Raw genomic sequence first — 22,574 nt, forward strand, 5'->3', positions numbered from 1 at the left:
ATGGCAACATGGTTTGTTCTAGAAACACAGGGCCTAATTCAGATCTGATCGCAGCAGCAAATTTGTTAGCTAATGGGCAATACAATGGGGGTAATTCCAAGTTGATCGCAGCAGGAAATTTGTTAGCAGTTGGGCAAACCCATGTGCACTGCAGGGGGGGCAAATTTAACATTTGCAGAGAGAGTTAGATTTGGGTGGGTTATTTTATTTCTGTGCAGGGTAATACTGGCTGCTTTATTTTTACACTGCAAATTAGATTGCAGATTGAACACACCACACCCAAATCTAACTCTCTCTGCACATGTTATATCTGCCTCCCCTGCAGTGCACATGGTTTTGCCCAGTTGCTAACAGAATTCCTGCTGCGATCAACTTGGAATAACCCCCATAGTGCACTACAGGGAGGGGGGGGGGGGGGCAGAAATAACATGTGCGGAGAGTTACATTTGGGTGGGGTATGTTCAAACTGAAATCTAAATTGCAGTGTCTAAATAAAGCAGCCAGTATTTACCCTGCACAAAAAAAAAAAAAAAATAACCCACCCTTACTCTCTGCACTTTATGGGTATATTCAATAACTGCCGGAAGCTGCCGTCTTGTCGGAAAAACCGCAGGGGTTCATACCTATTCATTATGGCCCCGTTTATCCCAAAAAGTCGGGAAACCTGACTTGTCGGAATGCACACTGATCTGCGGCTTCATTGTCGGAAGCGGGGCTAAACCAGACAGGTTTTAGCCCCGTTTCCGACAATCTCCTTCAGACTTTAAAAAAAGTTGGATTGAGAAGAGGTAAATTGAGAACAGGAGACGGAAAGGGGGGGGGGGGGGGGGGGGGGGGCAGCGGGTAGAGCAGGAGCCCACCGGCAGCGTCCACCCCGGCTCCAGCAAGCGAGGTCCTGCTTGCTGGAGCTGGGTGGACGCTGCCGTGAGCCTCTGCTCCTGCAGCCGCTGCTCCCCCCGTCTCCTCCTCTTCCGTTGCTCTCCCGCTGCTGCCCCCACCGCCGCAGACACCTCTCCTACGGCGGCCGCTGACGGCTGGAGAAGACACCGGGAGCGGCCAAATCCGACTGTCATTTGAATAGGGATTGTCGGGTCCATTCCGACAACTGCATGTCGGAGTGGACCCGACTCTTATTGAATATACCCCTATATCTGCCTCCCCTGCAGTGCACATGGTTTTGCCCATTAGCTAGCAAATTTGCGGCTGCGATCAGATCTGAATTAGGCCCAAAGTTACTTGCGGTTTTTCTTTACTTACAAAACATGAATTAGGCCCAGTGCCCTTATGATGCAATAGTATTACTATTTCAAGCAGCTCTGTGTATTATAATTTTTACCTTTATACAAGGGATAACCAAAACGACAAGACAAACCACTAAGAAGGAGAAGGCAAGGAGACAGCTGGCATAAGGAGGTATTTGAAACTATAGATTAATTAACCATTTGTGGCCACTCAGTGATGGCTTATTGGCTGCTGGCATTTTATCTATAGTGTAGGATACCAGATTGTTACTTTATTTAGGTTTAGGCATACAACGGAGAGTTATAGGTGCAATATTAGAAAGTAGTGTGTATAGAGGTGCATGACATGGACAGCAATGTGAGAAAAGGAGGTCTGCACCATTTTCTTGTACTACAGTCTATACCTCACATTTAACTGCAGGCCACATGGACGAGAGAGCATGTCATCTCCTTCCTGAAGTATTTTACCCAATGCTTTCTTGCACTGTATTTCACTTGGAAGAGAACACTCAAGTGCTCATCGGATTGAGCTAAACTCATGATTTCTAGGAGTAACAATTGTGTTTTTTGCAGTATTTCAAGGTACGTTTCCTAAATAGCTAGAAATATGTAAAAACTTTTCTAAAAGTTTCAATGTGAACAATTTTATGGATTGTAGCATTCCACAAGAAAAAGGAAGATTATGCTTTACTTTCATATTCTGCTTTACTTACTTCATTTGATTAACATAGCTAAACAGGCAATGCTCTTTATAAAGAAAATCGTCTGAATTCAGATCAGGCTTGTCCTCTGATGGGCAGTGCAATGGAAGCGCAACATACTGTACATTCACTAGCAAATTTAGTTGACCTAAAACTAGCGGTATCCGGTCTCTAGGTTGACAAGACTTAGGTTGACAGGGTCTCTAGGTCAACATGAGTTTTTCATTTAAAATCTTTTTTGAACTTTCATACTTTACGATCCACGTGGACTACGACTGGGAGCGTTAACCATGCCCATAGCATAGCGAGCCATGCGAGGGGACGCGGGGCACTGATTGGGGTTCCCGGTCACTATGCGATAAAAATGACACCAAAAAAAGATTAAAAAAAAAAAATTATGTCAACCTTTTGCCCTGTCAACCTAGACCATGTTGACCTAGAGACCCTGTCGACCTAGAATCCCTGTCAACCTCGTTACTGTCGACCAATAGTGGTCAACCTTTAATACCACACCTTCACAATTCCAATCCTCACGTATACCCAAGAGGTCATGATTTCTGGTTCTCTTTAATTATGCATTATAATTAAGTTTACGTATTTTGCTTGGTCAATAAATTATCCAACCTGTTTCCACAGGCAGAAATCCTGAAGATATGACCTGTTGGTGATACCTCATGAGTGGAGTCGAGCCTCTTGTCTAGAGAACAATGAGTGAACCAGAAAGATGTGCATGGGTGGAATGGAAAAAATAGCTGGCCCGGTACACAGAAAATAGGGTTATAAATTACCTACCGGTAAATCCTTTTCTCGTAGTCCGTAGAGGATACAGGGGTTCCATTTAGTAGCATGGGGTATAGATGGGTCCACTAGGAGCCATGGACACTTTAAGAATTTGATAGTGTGGGCTGGCACCTCCCTCTATGCCCCTTCTACTAGACTCAGTCTAGGAAACTGTGCCCGAGGAGACGGACATACTTTGAGAGAAGGATAGATAAAGATAGTGGTGAGATTCCGAACCAGCACACACAAACCGAGGAAAGCTATGCTAAACCAACTTTAAACAGGAACAGCAACCGCTGAACCAACAATACTTAACCAAGTAACAGTGCAGGAAGAACGAAGCACCGGGCAGGCGCCCAGTATCCTCTATGGACTACGAGAAAAGGATTTACCGGTAGGTAATTAAAATCCTATTTTCTCTTACGTCCTAGAGGATACTGGGAATCCATTTAATACCATGGGGATATACCAAAGCTCCCAAACCGGGTAGGAGAGTGCTGAGGTTCATGCTGAACTGTTTGACCAAACTGAAGGTCCTCAGAGGCCAAGGTATCGAACTTTTAAAACTTTGCAAACGTGTTCGAACCAGACCAAGTAGCCGCTCAGCAGAGCAGTAAATCCGAGACACCCCGAGCAGCCACCCAGGAAGAACCCACCGACCTAGTAGAGTGGGCCTGTACAGATTTTGGAACCGGCAAACTTGCCGTGGAATAAGCATGCTGGATAGTGAGCCTGATCCAGCGTGCAATTGTCTGCTTTGAAGCAGGACACCCAATTTTATTGGGATCATATAGAACGAACAGCGAGTCGGATTTCCTGTGACGAGTGGTCCTCTTTACGTATACCTTCAAAGCCCTCACAACATCCAAATACTTTGAAGTAGCGGAAGTGTCAGTGAAAACCAGAACCACAATAGGTTGGTTGATGTGAAACGCTGACACCACTTTCGGAAGAAATTGCTGGCAGGTTCTGAGTTCAGCTCTGTCCTCATGGAAAATTAAATAGGGACTTGTGAGAAAGCGCCCAGCTTCGACACACGTCTTACTGAGGCCAAGGTCAACAGTGTGACTGTCTTCCATGTAATATATTTTACGTCCACCTCCTGTAATGGTTTAAACCAATCCAATTGGAGGCACTGCAGCACCAAATTGAGATCCCAAGGTGCCGTGGAAAGCACAATGGCCCTCATTCCGAGTTGATCGCTAGCTGCTTTCGTTCGCAGCGCGGCGATTAGTTGAAAAAGCGTCACTTTTGCGCATGCGTACAGGCCGCAGTACGCATACGCGAAGTACTTTCACACAAAACTATGCAGTTTTACACAAGGGCGAGCAACGCTTTTCAGTCGCTGTGTTGATCGGTGAGTGATTGACAGGAAGTGGGTGTTTCTGAGTGGTAACTGCCCGTTTTCAAGGAGTGTGCTGAAAAACGCAGGCGTGCCTGATAAAAACGCAGGAGTGGCTGAAAAAACGGGGGAGTGGCTGGCCGAACGCAGGGCGTTTGTGACGTCAAACCAGGAACTAAACAGTCTGCAGCGATCGCAAGGCAGGAGTAAAGTTTCGAGCTGCTCAGAAACTGCATGAAAATTTTTACGCGCAGTTCTGCTAACCTTTCGTTCGCACTTCTGCTAAGCTAAGATACACTCCCAGAGGGCGTCAGCCTAGCGTGTGCACTGCTGCTAAAAGCAGCTAGCGAGCGATCAACTCAGAATGAGGGCCAAAGGGAGGTTGGATGCGCAGAACACCTTTCAAAAACGTCTGGACCTCAGGGAGAGAAGCCAATTGTTTCTGAAAGAAATGGACAAGGCCGAAATCTGGACTTTTATGGGGCCCAGACGTAGGCCCACATCCAAACCTGTTGCCAGAAAAAGCAGGAAACGTCCTAGATGAAATTCCATCACAGAATAAGTTCTGCTCTCACACTAAGACATATTTCTTCCAAATACGGTGGTAATGTTTAGACGTTACCCCCTTCCTGGCTTGGATCATATTCGGGATAACTTTGTTAGGAATCCCTCTTCTGGCTAGAATCAGCCGTTCAATTTCCATGCCGTCAAACGTAGCTGCGGTAAGGCCTGATAGACAAATGGGCCCTGTTGCAAAAGATCCTCGCGAAGAGGTAAAGGCCACGGATCTTCGAGGAGCATTTTCAGAAAATGAGCGTACCAGGCCCTTCTTTTGGCCAGTCCGGAGCAATGAGTATTGCTTGAACCTTTTCCCTTTTTATTCTTTTGAGAATTCTTGGAATCAGAGGAAGTGGAAGAAACATGTACACCATCTGATAGACCCATGGAGTCGTCAGAGCGTCTACCGCCACTGCCTGTGGGTCTCTCGACTTGGAACAATACCGCTTGAGCTTCTTGTTGAGACGAGAGGCCATCATGTCGTTTTGTGGATATCCCCACCGACGTGTCAAGCACCTGAACACTTACGGGTGAAGGCCCCACTACCCCGGGTGCAGGTCGTGTCTGCTGAGGAAGTCTGCTTCCCAGTTGTTTACTCCCGGAATGAACGCCGCTGACAACACCACAGCGTTTTTTTCTGCCCAGAGGAGAATTCTTGACACCTCTGACATTGCTGCTCTACTTTTCGTTCCGCCCTGTTGGATTATGTACGTCACTGCAGTTACATTGTCCGACTGGACTTGAATGTCCCGATCCTGAAGAAGAGATGAGGCCTGCAGAAGGGCGTTGTGTATAGCCCTGAGTTCCAGAATGTTGATTGGAAAGAAAACTTCCTGACTTGACCATCTTCCTTGAAACTGCACCCCCTGGGTGACTGCTTTCCAACCTCGGAGGCTTGCGTCTGTGGTTCACAGGATCCAGTCCTGAATTCCGAACTTCCGACCCTCGACGAGGTGTGAGGTCTGTAGCCACCACAGAACGGAGATCCTGGCTTTTGGTGACAGACAAGTCCTCTGGTGCATGTGAAGATGCGATCTGGACCATTTGTCCAACAGATCGAGCTGGAAGGGTCTTGCGTGAAACCTTCCGTATTGAAGCACCTCGTAAGAGGCCACCATTTTCCCTAGAAGGCGAATGCTTAGATGCACCGATATCCGGGTTGACTTCAGGACATCCCGAAGCATCGACTGGATTACCAATGCCTTTTCCAACGGAAGGAACACTTTCTGCGACTCCGTGTCCAGTATCATTCCCAGGAATGGGAGCCTCTGTGTTGGCTCTAGGTGAGATTTCGGAAGGTTCAGAATCCACCCGTGAACCTGGAGAAGTTTGGTTGAGAGGCCAATACTGTCCAGCAACCTCTCCCTGGATGGCGCCTTTATCAGAAGATCGTCCAGGTACGGAATTATGTTCATTCCCTGCTTGCGGAGCATAAACATAATTTCTGACATCACTTTGGTGAACACCCTCGGTGCCGTGGAGAAACCAAATGGCAGGGCCTGGAACTGGTAGTGACAGTCCTGTAGTGCAAACCGTAGATAAGCCTGGTGAGGCGGCCAGATCGGAATGTGAAGGTACGCATCCTTGATATCCAGAGACGCAAGGAATTCCCCTTTCTCCAGACCTGAGATCACCGCTCTCAGAGACTCCATCTTGAACTTGAACACTCTTAATAACGGGTTCAAGGACTTGAGGTACAGAATTGGACGTACCGAACCGTCCGGTTTCGGTACTACAAGCAAGTTGGAATAGTACCCCTTGTTGTGTAGATGAGTTGGAACTAGAACAATGACTTGAGTCTGTACCAGTTTTTGGATGGCCTGCTGTAAAGTTATACTTGCCTCTTGTGAAGCTGGTAAGCCTGATTTGAAGAAACTGTGAGGTGGGAGCTCTTGGAACTCCAGTCTGTAGCCCTGGGAAATAAGATCTATTACCCAGGGCTCCCGGCACGAACTTGGCCAGAAGTGACTGAAGAATTGTAGTCGGGCTCCCACCTGACAGACCTCCAGGCCTCGCGGTCCACCGTCATGCTAAAGGCTTTGAGGAAGCAGAGCCTGAGCTCTGTTCCTGAACACCTGCAGTTACTGGTTTGCGTGGTTTACCTCTTGCGCCTCTGGAGGCCGTAGAAGCACCTCTGGATTTTCCCTTAAACTTGGCTGTCCGAAAGGACTGTAAATTTGAAACTGAATAAGCTTTCCTGGCTGGGGGAGCTGCGGAAGGAAGATACGTAGACTTATCCGCAGAAGCTTTGGAGATCCATTTGTCTAGTTCATCTCCAAACAAGGCCTCTCCTGTGAATGGTAGGCCTTCCACGCCTTTCCTGGAGTCCGCATCAGCAGTCCACTGGCGTAGCCACAAACTCCTGCATGCTGACACTGCCATAGCAGTGGTGCGTGCATTAAGCAAACCAATCTCTTTTATGGCTTCCACCATAAAGTTCGCAGAGTCCTGTATATGCTGCAGAAGTAAGACAACATACCCCCTAGACAAGGAATCTAACCCCTCACTTAGGTTACCTGACCATTTAGCAATGTTTTTTGTGATCCACGCACATGCAATAGTGGGTCTTTGGGCTACCCCAGCAGCTGTGTACAATGATTTGAGTGTAGTCTCAATTTTACGAACAGCCGTATCCTTTAGAAAGGCTGCACCAGGGACAGGCAATACAATTTTACGTGACAGCCTAGAGACTTATGCATCCACTATCTGTGGATTTTCCCATTTTTTCCTATCCTCCAGAGGAAAAAGGAAAAGAGGAGTGCAACATTTTAGAGATTTGAAATTTCTTACCAGGATTAACCCACGGTTCTTCAAGCTGGGTATTCAATTCCTTTGACGCAGGAAAAGTGAATGAGGACTTCTTTTTTACTTTTTATTAAAATAAGATTCCTCACACACCTCTGACAACTTATCAGGAATTTGCAGAACATCTCTGATAGCCTCTATAAGAGCTTCTATTCCCTGTGACAGAGTAGCACCTCCCCCCCCACCTCCAAATCCACCTCACCCTCCTCCAGGTCTGACCCGTCGGAGTCAGACTGCAGGATATGGGCCAGAGATTGTTTTTGCGGACAAATGGGAGGGGATTGAGTCGCTGGTTTGGGGACAGAGTCTCTAGTCATCAACTCATCCACAGTCTGTTTTAAGTATTGCGTCTCTTTCTCATTGCGGGATAACTTTGTAGAAATATTTGAGATCATTCCCTTAATGGGAGTAAACCATTCCGGTTCAGCCCCACTGTTTTGGGAAGGTGCACTGCCCCGAGTACCCAGTAGTGAGCACCCTGGTGAAGAGGAAAACTCCACTGTACAAGAAACACACTCTTTGCCTGACATAATGTAAATGTGACAGCACACACACACAGGAAAAGGTTAAGGACAATTAACACACAAAAAGCCCTTCAGGGAGACACAGAGTAATTTGGAGCCAGCCCCCACCGCGCCCTTATCACTAACTCCAAGTTTAGCCGGGTCGCAGACTAAGTACCCTGATAGGGGACTTAGTACACTAATAATCGCTCCCCCTCTGCTATGACCCCCTGGTACCGCTGAGGTAATCTGGAGTCACACTGGAGGAGCTGCGCGTCCCTGTCAGTCAACTTCTGAGTCCACTGCAGAGGGAAAATGGCGCTGGTGAGCTGCTGGGTCATCTCATAGTGATCTTCCCGCTTTTTTTTATACTGGCTTTGGTAATCTGCTGCTTAAAATGGAGAGAAAACCATTTTATAGGCTGCTTTTGCCAGTGTGAGTACTGTGTACAGTGTACTGAGACACAGCTGTGTACTGTGTCTGGAGACGCAATCCGCCCGGTTAGAAGCCGTGCGTCTCCGTACCCTCATGCCGCCATAATGGACGGCGACCCGCTATTCGGGATGCTGACTTAGTACTCACCACTCTTCTTTCTTCTGGCTCTGTTAGGGGTGGCGGCGTGCTGCAGGAATGTACGCTCGCCGTGGTGGGGCTTGCAATAGTTTCCTCAGGAGCTCAGTGTCCTGTCAGCGGGGAACGGGACCATTAACCCTTCAAAAGGTCGGGTCGTTCCCGGGTCGTTCCCCCCCAACGCCCCCAACCCAAGTCCCACGAAGCTGGCAGGCTAGTGCCAACCAGCCCTGCCTGAAAATGACAAACATAAAATAAATGCAGGAGTTTCCATAAGCGTGATCAGCTCCTCCAGGCACATTTTCTAAACAGAGTCTGGTAGGAGGGGCATAGAGGCAGGAGCCAGCGCACACTATCAAATTCTTAAAGTGCCCCTGGCTCCTAGTGGACCCGTCTATACCCCATGGTACAAAATGGAACCCCAGAATCCTCTAGGACATTAGAGAAACAAGGTGTTACTATTTTACATTTTTCTACATTTTCACCAGTAGGCATGCAAGTTGCTTTGCACTAAACAGTAGATATATGTAGTCTCCCCTTTCTTTCAAAAGAAAATCAGCTGTCTGCAGCTACCCTGCCTTATATTTACTTTTCCATTATGTGATTAAAACAAGAAAAACCAGGTTCTTTGCCAATTCTAGGATTACAGCTTTCCATGGTCAAGGATGCAATGGAAAGAAACTACCAGCAGAACAGTTGTTCATTTTAGTGATGTTTCCGATTAATTTGGTGCCTCTGTGATTTATGTACAACAGTCATCCCTAGCACCTAATGACACTTTGCTTCTCAATGGGGGGATTCAATTAGAAGTGAGGGGGTGTAACTCACAGGATGAGTGTCTGGAGCTATTTAATTGACCACATTAAGACTGGCACTTAAGTCGGGAGATGTAGTTTACTGCAACTAAACTGCACTAAAGTGCATTTTCTGATTTACCCGAAACTAGCCCCAAGGTATTAGCACAATTTCTTCTCACCTCAGAAATGTGGCAGCAGAAATCTGCTGGTTGTGGTCAATGGAATAGCTCTGGGTACTCATCTGGAAAACTACTTCCCCTCGCTTCTAACTGAATTCCCCCCAATGTCTTTATCAATTCTCTGGGGTCAATTCAATATGAAATGAATAGCGTCGGAAGGGAGATCCTGGAGATATTCAATTCAGCGTGATGTTATACTGGAGTTGAGGATTCTCACACCTCAGGAGGTGCGTAAATCCGACAAAACCAGCAGAAATCAGTCAAAACTCATGGCGCGATGTTGCTTTCTGCCCCTAGTGCACCAAATTCAGCTTCGGAGAATGACGGTTCTCGCATCTAAAACACCATATTTAAGGTGCATGAACCGGCATTGTCTGACTTAACATTGCGCTGAATTGAATAGCTCCAGGAGCTCCCTCCGGGCCTTCCAGCGCTATTTAATTCAAGTTGGATTGAACTGCCCCTCATAATAAATGTAGATTTGTAATAGCAATAGAAGTAGAAAAACCAAAATGGGGCAGATTCAATTGTTTTGTGAGTGCCCAAAACGTATTGGGCGCCCACTGGGGCTATTCAATTGTTGGGTGCCCATAGCCCGTACATGCGTCCATTAGTATCGGGTTTAGCAGCGGTCAAACCTTGGAAATCACACAATTCACAGCTCGCACATTAGGAGGCTGCAAGCTAAAATGCGTCTCCCCAGCTGCATGTGCACCCTAGTGCCGTCTAGTTGCCACTGGGGAGACCAACAATTGAATTCCCCTCAAAATGACTAACAAATGACAACATTTGAATCACATTCTAGAGGGGATGTAGAAAAAAAAATATCCCAGATTCATATACTGCATTGGGGAAGCAGTCACAATACCAACTCACAGCCACAATCCCGATGTCCGATTGCAGACGGGGGACCTGGAATCCCAGTGACACCGGCAGTCACGATCGTCCTCTCAACAGGACGCGCTTGCGTCCTGCTGCATGAGGTGAGAAGGTTAGGTTTAGTAATTAGAAGGGGTGTTAGGGTTAGGGTGTAGGGACAGGAAGATTAGGGTTGAGCACCGAGCAGGGAGGGTTAGGTTTAGGCACCCCCGGGCGGGGAGGGTTAGGGCTAGGCACCCAAAAGGGAGGGTTAATGTTAGGCATCCACAAGGGAGAGTTAGGGTAGGGGTAGTGTCTTAACCACGGGGCTGTCAGGATTTTGATGGCCGGGATGCAGTTGTCGATATTCTGACCGACAGCATTCTGGCCAACGGGATTACATACTGAACCCCTAACACTGTGGTACAATGACAGGCAGTTGTGTTTTGTCAGCATTACAAATCATGAAGAATGATTTCTATGGCTTGTGCACACAGTCATCGACATCTGTCCTCTGCAGGTTAGTTATGAAAAAACTGCCCATTTTTGGAAGATACCCACACTCCCTGCTTAGATATACAGCCTGTGTTGTACAACCACCGATGCACAAGCAGGCCATGCACGGTCTTAAACATCCGCATAGAGCCACAAATACTAGAGAAACAGAAGATTTTTTGCAGGAAAGTGTAACAAGCTGAAAATTCAATAGAAAGAAAATAAATATGTATCTGCAGCACAGACAGGAGTTTTACATGGTATGATAATTAGTAACTGAGGAGTAGGCTCTCAGCGTCCACGCTCATTTACAGTATATCTAGGTTAATAACATGCAAATTGAATGCATGAAAGTCTGGATTTTAACCCTGAAGCAGTCTCTGCATTAAACACATCCAGACTAAGCCATATGTAAAATACCCTGTACCACAGTAGAGTTGCTGATGCAGTCAATACATATCAGGGGGGAAATGCAAGCTTTATTAAAGAAAAAAAAAAATAAGTCCAGATTCCTGTTAAAAGTCCTGCTATTTAGTATATTCATTTCATCAATAATTCTTATAGAGCAAACTGACCGAAAAGAAAAATTGTACTAATATTAAGTATACAAACAGCAAAATATTGAGAATCTGGTTCTCCTATTTGGATGTGCATGAATGCATAGTCTATATTTATAGACACAGCACAATGGGCTGGGATAAAGTTTACATAGTCCGGGTAAATATACCAAGCACAAAGCAGCACTATGGAGAGAGTTCAATATCAGGACTCAGGAGTCCCTTGGAACACAGTGGACTAAAGAAAGACAAAAAATACAAAGATTTTACTTACCGGTAAATCTATTTCTCGTAGTCCGTAGTGGATGCTGGGGACTCCGTAAGGACCATGGGGAATAGACGGGCTCCGCAGGAGACATGGGCACTTTCAGAAAGATTTTAGATTCTAGTGTGCTCTGGCTCCTCCCTCTATGTCCCTCCTCCAGACCTCAGTTAGAGAAACTGTGCCCGGAAGAGCTGACGGTACAAAGAAAGGATTTTGGAAATCCAGGGCAAGACTCATACCAGCCACACCAATCACACCGTATAACTTGTGATAAACTTACCCAGTCAACAGTATGAACAACAGAGCATCAGTTCAACCCTGATGCAACCATAACATAACCCTTATTTAAGCAATAACTATATACAAGTATTGCAGAAGAAGAAGTCCGCACTTGGGACGAGCGCCCAGCATCCACTACGGACTACGAGAAATAGATTTACCGGTAAGTAAAATCTTATTTTCTCTAACGTCCTAGTGGATGCTGGGGACTCCGTAAGGACCATGGGGATTATACCAAAGCTCCCAAACGGGCGGAGGAGTGCGGATGACTCTGCAGCACCGATTGAGCAAACAATAGGTCCTCATCAGCCAGGGTATCAAACTTGTAGAACTTCGCAAAAGTGTTTGAACCTGACCAAGTAGCAACTCGGCATAGTTGTAATGCCGAGACCCCTCGGGCAGCCGCCCAAGAAGAGCCCACCTTCCTAATGGAATGGGCTTTAACTGATTTAGGCAGCGGCAATCCAGCCGCAGAATGAGCCTGCTGAATCGTGTTACAGATCCAGCGAGCAATAGTTTGCTTTGAAGCAGGAGCACCCAGCTTGTTGGATGCATACAGGATAAACAGCGACTCCGTTTTCCTGACTCTAGCCGTTCTGGCTACATAAACCTTCAAAGCCTTGACCACATCCAGTAACTCGGAATCCTCCAAGTCACGAGTAGCCACAGGCACCATAATAGGTTGGTTCATATGAAAAGATGACACCACTTTTCGCAGTGGACTGGTCCGCAATTCTGCTCTATCTATATGGAAAACCAGATAGGGGCTTTTATGTGACAAAGCCGCTAAATCTGACACACGCCTAGCCGAAGCCAAGGCTAATAGTATGACCACCTTCCACGTGAGATATTTTAACTCCACCGTTTTAAGTGGTTCAAACCAGTGTGATTTCAGTAAACTTAACACCACGTTAAGATCCCAAGGTGCCACTGGAGGCACAAAAGGAGGCTGAATATGCAGCACTCCCTTTACAACGTCTGAACTTCTGGTAGAGAAGCCAACTCTTTTTGAAAGAAAATGGATAGGGCCGAAATCTGGACCTTAATGGAGCCCAATTTTAGGCCCAAATTCACTCCTGACTGTAGAAAGTGAAGGAAACGGCCCAGCTGGAATTCCTCTGTAGGAGCATTCCTGGCCTCACACCAGGAAACATATTTTCGCCATATACGGTGATAATGTTTAGCTGTCACGTCCTTCCTAGCCTTTATCAGCGTAGGAATGACCTCGTCCGGAATGCCCTTTTCTGCTAGGATCCGGCGTTCAACGCCATGCCGTCAAACGCAGCCGCGGCAAGACTTGGAACAGACAGGGCCCCTGTTGCAACAGGTCCTGTCTTAGAGGAAGAGGCCACGGGTCCTCTGTGAGCATTTCTTGCAGATCTGGATACCAGGTCCTTCGTGGCCAATCTGGAACAATGAGGATTGTTCTCACTCCTCCTTTCCTTATTATCCTCAGCACCTTGGGAATGAGAGGAAGAGGAGGAAATACATAGACCGACTGGAACACCCACGGTGTCACCAGGGCGTCTACCGCTATTGCCTGAGGGTCTCTTGACCTGGCGCAATATGTAGTTTTTTGTTGAGGCGGGATGCCATCATGTCCACCTGTGGCAGTTCCCACCGATATGTGATCTGTGTGAAGACTTCCTGATGAAGTCCCCACTCTCCCGGGTGGAGGTCGTGTCTGCTGAGGAAGTCTGCTTCCCAGTTGTCCACTCCCGGGATGAACACTGCTGACAGAGCGCTTACGTGATTCTCCGCCCAGCGAAGAATTCTGGTGGCTTCTGCCATCGCCACTCTGCTCCTTGTGCCGCCTTGGCGGTTCACCTGAGCCACTGCGGTGATGTTGTTTGACTGAATCAGAACCAGTTGGTCGCGAAGCAAGTGCTCCGCTTGACATAGGACGTTGTATACGGCCCTTAGTTCCAGGATGTTGATGTGAAGGCAAGTCTCTTGACTTGACCACAGACCTTGGAAATTTCTTCCCTGTATGACTGCTCCCCACCCCCGGAGGCTAGCGTCCGTGGTCACCAGGACCCAGTCCTGAATTCCGAATCTGCATCCCTCTAGAAGGTGAGAACTCTGCAGCCACCATAGGAGTGACACCCTGGCCCTGGGGACAGGGTGATTAACCGATGCATCTGAAGATGTGATCCGGACCACTTGTCCAGTAAGTCCCATTGGAAGGTCCTCGCATGGAACCTGCCGAAGGGAATGGCCTCGTATGATGCCACCATCCTTCCCAGGACTCGAGTGCAGTGAAGCACTGACACCTGTTTTGGTTTTAATAGATTCCTGACCAGTGTCATGAGCTCCTGAGCTCTATCGGGAGATAAACCCTTTTCTGGTCTGTGTCCAGAATCATGCCTAGGAAAGGCAGATGAGCCGTAGGATCCAAATGCGACTTTGGAATATATAGAATCCAGCCGTGTTGCCGTTACACTTCCAGAGAAAGTGATACGCTGTTCAGCAACTGCTCTCTTGATCTCGCTTTTATGAGGAGATCGTCCAAGTACGGGATAATTGCGACACCTTGCTTCCGCAGGAGCACCATCATTTCCGCCATTACCTTGGTGAAGATTCTCGGGGCCGTGGAGAGACCAAACAGCAACATCTGAAATTGGTAATGACAATCCTGTACCGCAAAACTGAGGTACGCCTGATGAGGTGGATAAATGGGGACATGAAGGAATGCATCCTTTATGTCCAGAGACACCATAAAATCTCCCCCTTTCAGGCTTGCGATGACCGCTCTTAGCGATTCCATCTTGAACTTGAACCTTTTCAGGTATATGTTCAGGGATTTTAAATTCAATATGGGTCTGACCGAACCGTCCGGTTTCGGGAATACAACATGGTCGAATAATAACCCCCTCCTTGTTGAAGGAGGGGAACCTTGACCACCACCTGTTGAAGATACAATTTGTGAATTGCAGTTAACACTATTTCCCTCTCGTGGGGGGAAGCCGGCAGGGCCGTCGGTGAGGGGGCATCTCCTCAAAGTCCAGCTTGTATCCCTGAGACACAATATCTATTGCCCAAGGATCCAACAGGGAGTGAACCCACTTGTGGCTGAACTTACGAAGACGTGCCCCCACCGGGCCTAGCTCCGCCTGTGGAGCCCCAGCGACATGCGGTGGATTTTGTAGAGGCCGGGGAGGACTTCTGTTCCTGGGAACTAGCTGTGTTGTGCAGCTTCGTTCCTCTGCCCCTGCCTCTGGCAATAAAGGACGCACCTCGGACTTTCTTGTTTCTTTGTGTTCGAAAGGCTGCATTTGATAATGTCGTGCTTTCCTAGGCTGTGCAGGAATATAAGGCAAAATATCAGAATTACCAGCTATAGCTGTGGAGACCAGGTCCGAGATCCCTTCTTCACACAATCCTCAGCCTTCCATATGCCTCTTAAGTCGGCATCACCTGTCCATTGCATATTCTACAGGACACGTCCAGCAGAAATCGACACTCTAGAACCCAGTAGACTAATGTCTCTTTGGGCATGTTTATATATATATATATATATATATATATATATATATATATATATATATATATATATATAAAAAACAATTGTAACCGGCACTCCTACAGCAAGGATTGAATACCTGGATGCCTTCCCGTGGCACTGCAAGGCCCAGCAGACAAGGTAAAGTGATGGGCGGCACTCCAAAGGATTTTCTATGAATAAAACAGCTCACCAGGCCGATTAGCGTGTCAACGTTTCAGGTGTCTTTATTCACACCTTTCGTCAGGATTACTTCCATAATCAACCTTGATCTCTTTATGGAGCTCCTAACTATGACCCTGGAAAAGAACTTCTTCATGTTCAACGGTAATATCTACCGACAAAAAACGGGGTGTGCGATGGGGAGCAACGTCTCCCCGTCATTTGCAAACATCTTTATGTTCCAGGAAGAGCAGGCAGTTTTTTTCAATAACCAGGAAGTGGCACAACACATATTGATGTTTACCAGGTACATTGACGACCTGTTCCTCCTATGGACTGGGGGACGGGAAGCCTTCGAATGCTTAATGTCGAATACCAACAATCGACAGTCAACCATTAAATACACACATCAAATCAGCGGGGACACCCTCAACTACCTGGACGTCAAAGTGACCCTAACGGAGGGGAGGTTGTCTATGAGTCTATATACCAAAAACGACAGACAAAAATGTACTACTACGTGCCAATAGTCACCATCCCAAGCCTCTCAAGAATGGCCTACCAAGATCCCAAATGATCAGGGCTTCAAGGATAATTAGTGACCGCATGTCACTGGACCAAGAACTGAACATGATGGTGAGGAAGTTCGAACAGAGGGGATATGATCCACATACACTACTACAACAGAAGGCAGAAATACTGCTGATCCCCAGAGAGAACTTGTTGAAACCTTCCCCTAAACGCACCAAAGCGGTAATCCCATTCGTTAACACCTTCAACACAGCCAGCCCAGTCATCCAAAGAGCCACTAGGGCACTATGGCCAATTATTTCAACAGATAAGGCATTAACATCAATGAAAAATGTGAGACCCATGATGTGCTTCTCTAGGGGCAGGAACATCAAGGACACCATCGTACACACGGACATTACAGGGTTCCAAGACGAAGTAAAAAAGAAAGGGATTTCTTTTCTGACCAAAGCACCAGGGTGCTATAAGTGCCTTGGGTGCACAACGTGTAGCAAAATGATCGTAGGGACTTCATTCAAACATCCCCACAGTGAAAGAAGATACAACATCAGGCATGTGCTGTCATGCACAACAACCCACATAGTATATCTTCTTATTTGCCGCTGTGGCTTGTTCTATGTGGGCAAATCAATAAGAACGATGCGGGAGAGAATGGCCCTTCACAGGACAGCGATCAAACAAGCACTGGCGGGCAAAACCTCAGACCAACCGGTGGCACGCCATTATGCAACAGCGGGTCATTCCCTTACTGACTTGAAACATCAAATCATTGATCACGTGCCAAAAAACCCCAGGGGTGGCGACCGCGACCGGAAACTGCTACAAGTAGAATCCAAGTGGATCCACGAGCTAGGCACGGTCAGCCCGGGAGGACTTAACGAGAAATTCACCTGGAATGTATTTCTATAGAAACACATTTCCAACAACTTGTAAAAAAATTTTTAATAATCATGTATATTACGACCAATACCTCATCCCTAAATCTGGAAATGGACTTGGAAGAGATCGGTCACCAACGATATAATCTTTATGAGATGCACTAACCCCAGCAGGGCTTGATAATAGGAAATTAGATTGCACCAAACCCTGCATCCATTTGGTTAACCTCATGCTATCATGTTCTATGATATACTTATACCTTCGACAACGCACCTCTCAGTATTCTTTAACTATGCACACAGGGTCACTTTTGGCACATAGCATCTCACTGTCACAGTCTGCCACTATCACCCTCGGGTCACACAGGGTGACCATTACCAAACCACCACGTCACACACCAGCTAGCGTTTGCCAGCACAGACACATCACTCTATATGCATAACATATGTTCCCCAGCAATCACAAAGGTCACGCATCCTTCAGTCACCCACACGACTGTTCAAACACACCATACAGCAGCGTCCTATACTGGACCTGCTGGCAGGTGAGCACCTGTAATAAGTGGACATTGTATTCATGTCACACACCTATAGCCATATTTCACTAGGCACACTATATTAGATGTGGCGTGCAATTATTAATACACCTACACAACTTAGGGACTTTCATAACGGAGAATCACTGCCCTGACAGCCACCTACAGAACAGCCATGACGCCCATGTGCCACCATCACCACACAACACACTCTGTGATTTAACAACTAGATAATCTCATATGCTGAGAAGTGCGTTGTATATGTACAACAAGGTGGAGGGTTCAGTAATTTGGTGAGGCTACACTATTTCACACTTTGTTTTCAGATGACTGTCTGGCCCGGCACACAGAGAAACGTCTGGGTTGCTGTGGCAACCGCTAGACGCAGCCGGAGTGACGTCATCAGTAAGGGGCCGGAAGCACAGCGGGAATCCGTGACTCCGACCCACGCACGAGCACTGGCGGGCTTCTCCTACATAAAAGGTATGTCGTTTCACGTTTTTATTGTTATACACCTTGACAAAGGGGCGGGTAAGCCCCGAAACGTCGGCCTGTCTATTCACGTTTGAATACAATTTTTGCATGTTTACTAAACCCTGAGTGCCGCTGTCATCTTTATTGGGATTCTACACAATCGTTATCAGGAGGCACCAGGGTCACGAGTGGCCATCAGGAGGAGTGCCGGTCCACATCTGCTATATATATATATATATATATATATATATATATATATATATATATATATATATATATATATATATATATATATATATATATATATATATATATATATATATATATATATATATATATATATATATATATATATATATATATATAAAAGATGCTGTCTCAAGAGATATATAGATAGATATAATAAGATTTTACTCACCGGTAAATCTATTTCTCGTAGTCCGTAGTGGATGCTGTGCACTCCGTAAGGACCATGGGGAATAGACGGGCTCCGCAGGAGACTGGGCACTCTAAAAGAAAGATTAGGTACGATCTGGTGTGCACTGGCTCCTCCCACTATGACCCTCCTCCAGACCTCAGTTAGGATACTGTGCCCGGAAGAGCTGACACAATAAGGAAGGATTTTGAATCCCGGGTAAGACTCATACCAGCCACACCAATCACACCGTATAACTCGTGATACTACACCCAGTAAACAGTATGAAATATAACTGAGCCTCTCAACAGATGGCTCAACAATAACCCTTAGTTAGGCAATAACTACATACAAGTATTGCAGACAATCCGCACTTGGGATGGGCGCCCAGCATCCACTACGGACTACGAGAAATAGATTTACAGGTGAGTAAAATCTTATTTTCTCTGACGTCCTAGTGGATGCTGGGAACTCCGTAAGGACCATGGGGATTATACCAAAGCTCCCAAACGGGCGGGAGAGTGCGGATGACTCTGCAGCACCGAATGAGAGAACTCAAGGTCCTCCTCAGCCAGGGTATCAATTTTGTAGAATTTAGCAAACGTGTTTGCCCCTGACCAAGTTGCAGCTCGGCAAAATTGTAAAGCCGAGACCCCTCGGGCAGCCGCCCAAGATGAGCCCACTTTCCTCGTGGAATGGGCTTTTACTGATTTAGGATGCGGCAATCCATCCGCAGAATGCTCCAGCTGAATTGTGCTACAAATTCAGCGAGCAATAGTCTGCTTAGAAGCAGGAGCACCTATTTTGTTGGGTGCCTACAGGATAAAAAGCGAGTCAGTTTTCCTGACTCCAGCCGTCCTGGAAATATAAATTTTTAAGGCCCTGACTACGTCCAGTAACTTGGAATCTTCCAAGTCCCTAGTAGCCGCAGGCACTACAATAGGTTGGTTCAAGTGAAAAGCTGATACCACCTTAGGGAGAAACTGGGGACGAGTCCTCAATTCTGCCTTATCCATATGGAAAATCAGATAAGGGCTTTTACATGACAAAGCCGCCAATTCTGACACACGCCTGGCCGAAGCCAAGGCCAATTACATGACCACTTTCCACGTGAGATATTTCAAATCCACAGTTTTAAGTGGCTCAAACCAATGTGATTTTAAGAAACTCAACACCACGTTGAGATCCCAAGGTGCCACAGGAGGCACAAAAGGGGGCTGAATATGTAGCACTCCCTTTACAAATGTCTGAACTCCAGGCAGTGAAGCCAGTTCTTTCTGGAAGAAAATCGACAGAGCCGAAATCTGGACCTTAATGGAACCCAATTTTAGGCCCATAGTCACCCCTGACTGTAGGAAGTGCAGAAAACGACCCAGCTGAAATTCCTCTGTTGGGGCCTTCCTGGCCTCACACCACGCAACATATTTTCGCCAAATACGGTGATAATGGTTTGCGGTTACTTCTTTCCTGGCTTTTATCAGCGTAGGAATGACTTCTTCCGGAATGCCCTTTTCCTTTAGGATCCGGAATTCAACCGCCATGCCGTCAAATGCAGCCACAGTAAGTCTTGGAACAGACAGGGCCCCTGCTGTAGCAGATCCTGTCTGAGCGGTAGAGGCCATGGGTCCTCTGATATAATTTCTTGAAGTTCTGGGTACCAAGCTCTTCTTGGCCCATCCGGAACCACGAGTATCGTTCTTACTCCTCGTTTTCTTATTATTCTCAGTACCTTTGGTATGAGAGGCAGAGGAGGGAATACATAAACCGACTGGTACACCCACGGTGTCACTAGAGCGTCCACAGCTATTGCCTGAGGGTCCCTTGACCTGGCGCAATATCTAGTTTTTTGTTTAGGCGGGACGCCATCATATCCACCTGTGGCCTTTTCCCAACGGTTTACCAACAGTTGGAAGACTTCTGGTTGAAGTCCCCACTCTCCCGGGTGTAGGTCGTGTCTGCTGAGGAAGTCTGCTTCCCAGTTGTCCACTCCCGGAATGAACACTGCTGACAGTGCTAAGACGTGATTTTCCGCCCATCGGAGAATCCTTGTGGCTTCTGCCATCGCCATCCTGCTTCTTGTGCCGCCCTGTCGGTTTACATGGGCGACTGCCGTGATGTTGTCTGATTGGATCAGTACCGGCTGGTTTTGAAGCAGAGGCCTTGCCAGACTTAGGGCATTGTAAATGGCCCTCAGTTCCAGAATATTTATGTGTAGGGACGACTCCTGACTTGACCAAAGTCCTTGGAAATTTCTTCCCTGTGTGACTGCCCCCCAGCCTCGAAGGCTAGCATCCGTGGTTACCAGGACCCAGTCCTGTATGCCGAATCTGCGGCCCTCTTGAAGATGAGCACTCTGCAGCCACCACAGTAGAGATACCCTGGTCCTTGGAGACAGGGTTATCAGCCGATGCATCTGAAGATGCGATCCCGACCACTTGTCCAAGAGGTCCCACTGAAAGGTTCTTGCATGGAACCTGCCGAATGGAATTTTGCTTCGTAAGAAGCTACCATTTTTCCCAGGACTCGTGTGCAGTGATGCACCGATACCTGTTTTGGTTTCAGGAGGTCTCTGACTAGAGATGACAGCTCCTTGGCTTTCTCCTGCGGGAAAAACACTTTTTTCTGTTCTGTGTCTAGAACCATCCCCAGGAACAGTAGGCGTGTGGTAGGAACCAGCTGTGACTTTGGAATGTATAGAATCCATCCGTGCTGTTGTAGCACTTCCCGAGATAGTGCTACTCCGACCAACAACTGCTCCTTGGACCTCGCCTTTATAAGGAGATCGTCCAAGTACGGGATAATTAAAACTCCCTTTTTTCGAAGGAGTATCATCATTTCTGCCATTACCTTGGTAAAGACCCTCGGTGCCGTGGACAGTCAAAACGGCAGTGTTTGGAATTGGTAATGGCAATCCTGTACCACAAATCTGAGGTACTCCTGGTGAGGATGGTAAATGGGGACATGTAGGTAAGCATCCTTGATGTCCAGGGATACCATGTAATCCCCCTCCTCCAGGCTTGCAATAACCGCCCTGAGCGATTCCATCTTGAACTTGAATTTTTTTATGTATGTGTTCAAGGATTTCAAATTTAAAATGGGTCTCACCGAACCGTCCGGTTTCGGTACCACAAACAGTGTGGAATAGTAACCCCGTCCTTGTTGAAGTAGGGGCACCTTGACTATCACCTGCTGGGAATACAGCTTGTGAATTGCCTCTACCACAGCCTCCCTGCCTGAGGGAGTTGTCGGCAAGGCAGATTTGAGGAAACGGCGGGGGGGAGACGCCTCGAATTCCAGCTTGTACCCCTGAGATACTACTTGAAGGATCCAGGGATCCACCTGTGAGCGAGCCCACTGATCGCTGAAATTTTTGAGGCGGCCCCCCACCGTACCTGGCTACGCCTGTGGAGCCCCCGCGTCATGAGGTAGACTCAGAGGAAGCGGGGGAAGAATTTTGATTCTGGGAACTGGCTGACTGGTGCAGCTTTTTCCCTCTTCCCTCGTCTCTGTGCAGAAAGGAAGCGCCTTTGACCCGCTTGCTTTTCTGAAGCCGAAAGGACTGTACCTGATAATACAGTGCTTTCTTAGGCTGTGAGGAAACCGGAGGTAAAAAAATTTCTTCCCACCTGTTGCTGTGGATACGAGGTCCCAGAGACCATCCCCAAACAATTTCTCACCCTTATAAGGCTCTATGTGCCTTTTAAAGTCAGCATCACCTGTCCAGTGTCGGGTCTCTAATACCCTCCTGACAGAATGGACATTGCATTAATTCTGGATGCCAGCCGGCAAAATATCCCTCTGTGCATCCCTCATATATAAGACGACGTCTTATGTTCGCAAAATAGTATCCCTGTTTGACAGGGTTACAGACCACGCTGCAGCAGCACTATCTGCAGGTCTCAGTCTAGTACCTGAGTGTGTAAATACAGACTTCAGGATAGCCTCCTGCTTTTTATCAGCAGGTACCTTCAAAGTGGCCGTATCCTAAGACGGCAGTGCCACCTTTTTTGACAAACGTGTGAGCGCCTTATCCACCCTAGGGGATATCTCCCAGCGTAACTTATCCTCTGGCGGGAAAGGGTACGCCATCAGTAACTTTTTAGAAATTACCAGTTTCTTATCGGGGGAACCCACGCTTTTTCACAC

At 47.1% G+C, this 22,574-nt stretch overlaps 1 protein-coding gene across 2 annotated transcripts in view; it reads right to left on the reverse strand.

The window, feature by feature from the left end:
• Window positions 1-22,574, reverse strand: part of RNF41 (ring finger protein 41) — a 173,593-nt gene that overhangs the window by 90,391 nt on the left and 60,628 nt on the right. The window lies entirely within an intron of this gene.

The sequence above is a fragment of the Pseudophryne corroboree genome, chromosome 2, assembly GCF_028390025.1.
Source record: "Pseudophryne corroboree isolate aPseCor3 chromosome 2, aPseCor3.hap2, whole genome shotgun sequence".
NCBI lineage: Eukaryota > Metazoa > Chordata > Amphibia > Anura > Myobatrachidae > Pseudophryne > Pseudophryne corroboree.